This window comes from Mytilus galloprovincialis, chromosome 3, assembly GCF_965363235.1.
Source record: "Mytilus galloprovincialis chromosome 3, xbMytGall1.hap1.1, whole genome shotgun sequence".
Lineage (NCBI taxonomy): Eukaryota > Metazoa > Mollusca > Bivalvia > Mytilida > Mytilidae > Mytilus > Mytilus galloprovincialis.
Window position 1 is genome coordinate 24,474,418 of NC_134840.1, and position 7,201 is coordinate 24,481,618.

Consider the following 7,201-nt stretch of genomic DNA (forward strand, 5'->3'; position numbering starts at 1 on the left):
AAGAGTTGATCGAGGTACATTATGTATGAAGCGCGGATGCGAGGTTTTCCTGCTGTGTAGACCCATTGGTTGACTTCGGTTGTTGTCTGTCCTTCGGTTTGGTTGTTGTCTCTTTGACCCATTGCCCATTTTCATCCTCAAATTTAAATGTTAGCAAGTTGTAATACCTTTCGGTTCATTACTCCATCTGACAACAATAGTTTATACAGCCTTTCAACACAATAAAAAGAAAAAGAAAGACAGCATCTTTAATCCAACACTTACAGCCTTCTGAAACGTTTGTAGACAAAAGTAAAATCATAACTAGAGGCTCTAAAGAGCCTGTGTCGCTCACCTTGGTATATGTGAATATTAAACAAAGGAAGCAGATGGATTCATGACAAAATTGTGTTTAGGTGATGGTGATGTGTTTGTACATCTTACTTTACTGAACATTCTTGCTCCTTACAATTATCTCTATCTATAATGATCTTGGCCCAGTAGTTTCAGTGGAAAATGTTAGTTAAAATTTACAAATTTTATGAAAATTGTTAAAAATTTACTATAAAGGACAATAACTCCTAAGGGGGTCAACTGACCATTTTTGTCATGTTGACTTATCTTTAGGTCTTACTTTGCTGTACATTATTGCTGTTTACAGTTTATCTCTATCTATAATAATATTCAAGATAATAACAAAAACGTCAAAATTTTCTTAAAATTACCAATTATGGGGCAGCAACCCAACAACCGGTTGTCGGATCCATCTGAAAATTTCAGGGCAGATAGATCTTGACATGATAAACAATTTCACTCCGTCAGATTTGCTCTAAATGCTTTGATTTTTGAGTTATAAGCCAAAAACTGCATTTTACCCCTATGTCCTATATTTAGCCATGGCAGCCATCTTGGTTGGATGGCCGGGTCACCGGACACATTTTTTAAACTACATACCCCAAAGATGATTGTGGCCAAGTTTGGATTAATTTAGCCCAGTAGTTTCAGAGGAGAAGATTTTTGTAAAAGATCACTAAGATTTACGAAAAATGGTTAAACATTGACTATAAAGGGCAATAACTCCTTAAGGGGTCAACTGACCATTTCGGTCATGTTGACTTATTTGTAAATCTTACTTTGCTGAACATTATTGCTGTTTACAGTTTATCTCTATCTATAATAATATTCAAGATAATAACCAAAAACAGCAAAATTTCCATAAAATTACCAATTCAGGGGCAGCAACCCATCAACGGGTTGTCTGATTCATCTGAAAATTTCTAGGCAGATAGATCTTGACCTGATAAACAATTTTACCCCATGTCAGATTTGCTCTAAATGCTTTGATTTTTGAGTTATAAGCCAAAAACTGCATTTTACCCCTATGTCCTATATTTAGCCGTGGCAGCCATCTTGGTTGGATGGCCGGGTCACCGGACACATTTTTTGAACTACATACCCCAAAGATGATTGTGGCCAAGTTTGGATTAATTTAGCCCAGTAGTTTCAGAGGAGAAGATTTTTGTAAAAGATTACTAAGATTTACGAAAAATGGTTAAACATTGACTATAAAGGGCAATAACTCCTTAAGGGGTCAACTGACCATTTCGGTCATGTTGACTTATTTGTAAATCTTACTTTGCTGAACATTATTGCTGTTTACAGTTTATCTCTATCTATAATAATATTCAAGATAATAACCAAAAACAGCAAAATTTCCATAAAATTACCAATTCAGGGGCAGCAACCCATCAACAGGTTGTCCGATTCATCTGAAAATTTCTGGGCAGATAGATCTTGACCTGATAAACAATTTTACCCCATGTCAGATTTGCTCTAAATGCTTTGGTTTTTGAGTTATAAGCCAAAAACTGCATTTTACCCCTATGTTCTATTTTTAGCCATGGCGGCCATCTTGGTTGGTTGGCGGGGTCACCGGACACATTTTTTAAACTAGATACCCCAATGATGATTGTGGCCAAGTTTGATTAAATTTGGCTTAGTAGTTTCAGAGGAGAAGATTTTTGTAAAAGTTAACGACGACGGACGCAGGACGACGACGGACGACGGACGCAGGACGACGGACGCCGGACGCAAAGTGATGGGAAAAGCTCACTTGGCCCTTCGGGCCAGGTGAGCTAAAAATACTGAACTCTGAGGAAAATTCAAAACGGAAAGCCCCTAATCATATGATAAAAAGCAAAAGCTAAAACACATCAATCGAATGGATAACAACTGTCATATATATTCCTGAATTGGTACAGTCGTTTTGTTATGTAGACAATGATGAATTAAACCTTGCTAATCCTCTCACTTGTATGAGTCGCAGTAAAATCAATTATATCGACAACGACGTGTGTGAACAAAACAAACGGACATAATAGGTAAAAATGTCAAAATTAGGAGTACAGCAGTCAACATTGTGTTATAATCTTAATCACTATAATTACAAACAAATATGTGACAAAGAAGCACAAAAAGGCATACAGACAAAGTCCATTAGCAAAAGTAACAGACAAGAATACAAAATATTACAATAGCACCATAACACACTGCCGGGATGTATAAGTACAGAGTCACGTCATGTGTATCAAAGAAATACAAAAAGGAATATAGACAAAGCACCTTAGCAAAAATGAAAGACAAGAATACAAAAACTATCAAAGACCAATAACGGGATGTATAAGTACATAGTCACGTCAAATGGATATCACCAAAAACAGATTAAACAATAAAAGTAATATGTATAAAGACAAATAAAAGAATACTATAACACGTTATTAAGATGATACACAACGTCAATACCCAGAATCTATACTCCAAGACCATTTTGTGAAGTTGATACGGAATATTTATCAACAAGTCGATCGTTCATGCATACAGATTTCCAAATTATGAATGCTACATTTTGTCAGAGACCTGACTGTTTGACCCATTTTGACAAAGAGTTCAGTTCGAATTCTTCTCGCTTTGCCCATGTTATGGCATAGTTCTCAATGAAATTCATAATTATTTTGAAGTTATGGTTCCAATTTTGTGTTATCTCAACTAAGGACAATGAGAAATCACTTTTCATGTTGAATTAGGTTTAGATCCCAAGTAATAACGTTCAACATCAAATTTTAATTGAAGGCAGCAACTTTGAAAATTCAAAAGTTTCGCTAGCCTAGTAATTCATCCTATGAGGTAATGTGTCGCATTATTATTATTAACTACACTTACATCAAAAAAGAATATTTACTGGCTTATGGCGGACGGAAGTGTTTTATTTGAAAACTTAATTTGTTATAGGGGTTGAATCGAAACACAAAATCATACATTTAAATTAGGCCTGTGTCGCTGAATCGATGATTTTGTTGCAAAATTCTTAACTTTACACATTTGCTTTGTGTGGGACACATTTGATTTTTTCCGGATCGTTCCATTTCTTTAATCCGGAAATTCAGGATGGTGAAGTTTGATGGAGTTCAATTTTTATTATTTTCCCCAGCTTAGGATTATAATAAACCGTCCCAGAAATGTAAACAAATTCCTTGCAAAATACAGGATGCCTTATGGTGATGAAAAAAACAATATCGCGGTAGCTTTTACAGATAGTAAATGGCGTTAGCTCCAAGGTAAGGACACTAGCCAATTAGAAAAGGATATATCTGGTTGAGTCTAGCTCCTAAAAGGGTACCAACAAAATTTAAAAAAATATTATAATATTGTAGACAATGTAAAAACCACATGCCTTTGTGTATGGCTCAGTGCTTGTGTGACCTCACATCTAAGCAAGGAAATTACTTATCCATTGCCACAAAAACAGGTGACGATGCAATATACCACATTTTAGTATCTTTTAATCAGATTATAAACCTCGCCAAACAATTTACAGGATGAAAAGTAACTTTTCTAGGGACACCTATCCATTGAATCCTGGAATGTAACTAACTCAAAGGTCACCATCAACTAGCAAAACAGACACGTCTATCAACTTGATCTGGAAATAAGGAAGCCGAAGGAGCAAGTAAACCGCCACTCCCCATCTTTCAGCACAGATTAAGCCTGCAATACAATAGTTAAAAAAAAAATGGAAAACATAGGAAGTCAAGAGAAAAAAAATCAAATTAAGCAGTTTTAGCGAAACAAACGGGTTTTGTTACCATAGACCACATTTTTGTATATTTTAGATTATTAACCTCGGCAAACAATGCCTATGATGTAAAGTAACTTTATTTTAGAGACGCCGAGCCTCAATTCTGGAAAAAACAACTATCACAAAGGTCACCCTATTCCAAAGAATTTCTGATCAAGACACATAGATATAAAGACAAGTCTATCAACGAAACCATTAAATAAAGAGGATAATTGAGCATGTCGAACTCCACTGCCGATCTTTCGGCACATACTTAGTATACAATGACATAGTTATAAAGGGAAAACATAGAAAGCCAGCGAAAAAAAAACCCAATAAATTGCCCCTTTCGTTCAGACGGAATTCGTCCACGTTTCCTCCTAGATAGAACTTGATACCAAAATATTGCAGAACAATACAAAAAGGACTGCTTAATAAACTTGTAACGTTTTGATTGTTACAAATTTACATTTCTAACCATTGCTAAATGCTTAAAATATTCAGCCAGCGTGGACTGATATGGAACCCAAAACCCCGAAAAAAAGTTTTTACAGAATCTGATGATTTTAAAACCTTAACGTTCCTTGGCTAATAAATTACATTCAAAGGAGAATTGGCAGTTTAGGGAAAATTTGAAAATGAAAGAAAATGATAAATGATTTCAAAAAGAGAGGCAATTATGTGATGTTGCCGAATTAAAATTGCGTATTAAAAATTTGAAAAATAATAACATGGCAGACAAAAAAAAAAGGATTAACGCAGATACATCAGAGTAAATAAAGTATGACAGAATTAAACTGACAACAAATCAAACCTTACTTTGTGATATGTTAAGATAATCACATGAGAGTAATTCACTCATCCACATAAAAAAAATCAAATATAATTTAATAAATCAAACTTTTAATTATATACGTCTATAACTACAAGATAATAAAGAAATTGATGATTTTGATGAACGGTCACATGCGTTTACCTCCAGAATTCCGCCAAGTTGTAAAATGCAACCAAGGTAACAAATGATAGTTAAAGGATAGTTAGCTGGTAAATGCTTAACACAGTTGCCAACTAGGAAGAAAAACCCATATTGATAACATTGTGACAGAGAAGGTCGTTGAAAGCAATGACCAGGTTGGACAACAGCTTTCCGAAGAAAATTATGCTACCTTGTATTCTGATGATAGGAATATTTGGTTAAACTTTAAAAAAAATCATAAGCGATAAAACAAAATATGTTAGGGCTAAGGGAGTTGCAAACTTTCTAACCAACATTATAAATGGTAGTCTAAATCAGGGACTTTCTATACTAACGTTAGTATAGAAACAAGGGGTACAATCAAAATCATGTGATGGATATACACACACCGGAAGTAACAGTCGAGCAGACCGCTTGAAAAGTAAGTAGTCGTATTTGCTTGTTTATATCAATAAAATTTAATAAATAAGGTAGTGCACCGAATGTCGGATACTATCTAGTTTTGAAATACACAATTATCCTTGCTGGAAAGCGTGCAGTTAATGCTAACACTTCGACACAGTTCCAAAATTTCACCAGATAACACACCTCATATGTTTTTATAACAAAATTTCTGAAAAGCCAATGTTATGGGAGTTTTTAGTGGAAAAAGAATGAATTTTTTAATTCATCATCTTTAATTTTGATTTAATCAATCAAATAATTACGATAAATGGTCGTTTGACAGGAGAATAGCCGATTTTCACAAATGATACCACACACACCCCATTAATTTAACGGATAACACACACACACACAAACCGAAACTGAAGGTATGTACAAAGTTTCAAGCAAAGTCAAATGATGTATTTTACTACATTATACTAAAATCATAAGAACAATTTAATATAAGCCTTAACCTATATAACATTTTAATTGAAAAGCAATCTCTCATCGCTTTAATTTTCTTATATGTCGCGTGGTGTATCTTACAAAACCTGGTTAGAGGTCTTAAAAATTTATACAAGTGAACTCGGAATGGTGTTCTGTTCGACAAATCATTTTGCAGCTTTCACGACCTTGATTGTTTATCGAATGTTAATCGAAGGGACTTAACGCATTTGTATAACGAAGGGCGAACAGGTTTGATTAACATACAGAACCGAAATCATCTCATTTGCATATCAATATAAATACATAAATTTCAGTTTTCCTACCGTAAAAGGGCTTTATAGCCAGTCATAGTCGTTAACCTCTCCCGTAGTAGTAACTCACGCATGACACCAACATATCTTAAAACAGAAGCGATGAGAGATAAGTTTTTAAATAGATTATATCTATTGTTAAATTATTTATATTTTTCTTATATTCATTTTAAAAAAATCAATTTTCTTTCTATTTATTTATAGAATATGTCACATTTGTGCAAGCACTGTGGAAAGAAATTTTAAGGTCGAAGTGGTTTACGACAACATGAGATAGGCATGATGGACAGGGGCCATATTCATGTAATGAATGCAAGCTTGTTTTTTTTTCAGCAAGTCAAACTTTACTTCCCATTTGGCAAGCGAAAAACACCAAAACCATAAGCCATTCATATGTAAAACGTGTGGCAAGTCATTTGCAACAGATGCCTATCTGAAGAACCACTGCCTGTATGAGGACAAGGGAGGCGATCACAAATGTACCCAATGTGAAGATACGAGATAAACTTAAATAATGAATGGTTTAGACTATAAACTCATGAAGACAACCACTTAGTACGAACTGCATGTCATGATGATTGTTTGTTTTTACGTTCTTTGCGATTAGCTTAAATAATGTGTGTGTGTGTTATCCGTTGTTTTTTTCGGTGTGTGTGGTATCATTTTTGAAAATTGGATTTTCGACAATAAACCAAGCGTTGATCGTAAAAAAATTTATTGTATAAATCAATAGTAGCGGTGTTGAATTGAGACATGCATTTATTTTGCCAAACAAATCATAAAGAAAACAATTTTATGAAATTTTGATTATGATTAAAAATATTCAAAGTGTGTGGTTATCCGTTGAAAAAATATTGAGTGTGTGTGTTATCCGAAGAAAATTTGGAACTGTGTCGAAGTGTTTGCAATAACTGCACGCTTTCTAGCAAAAACAATTGTGTATTTTAA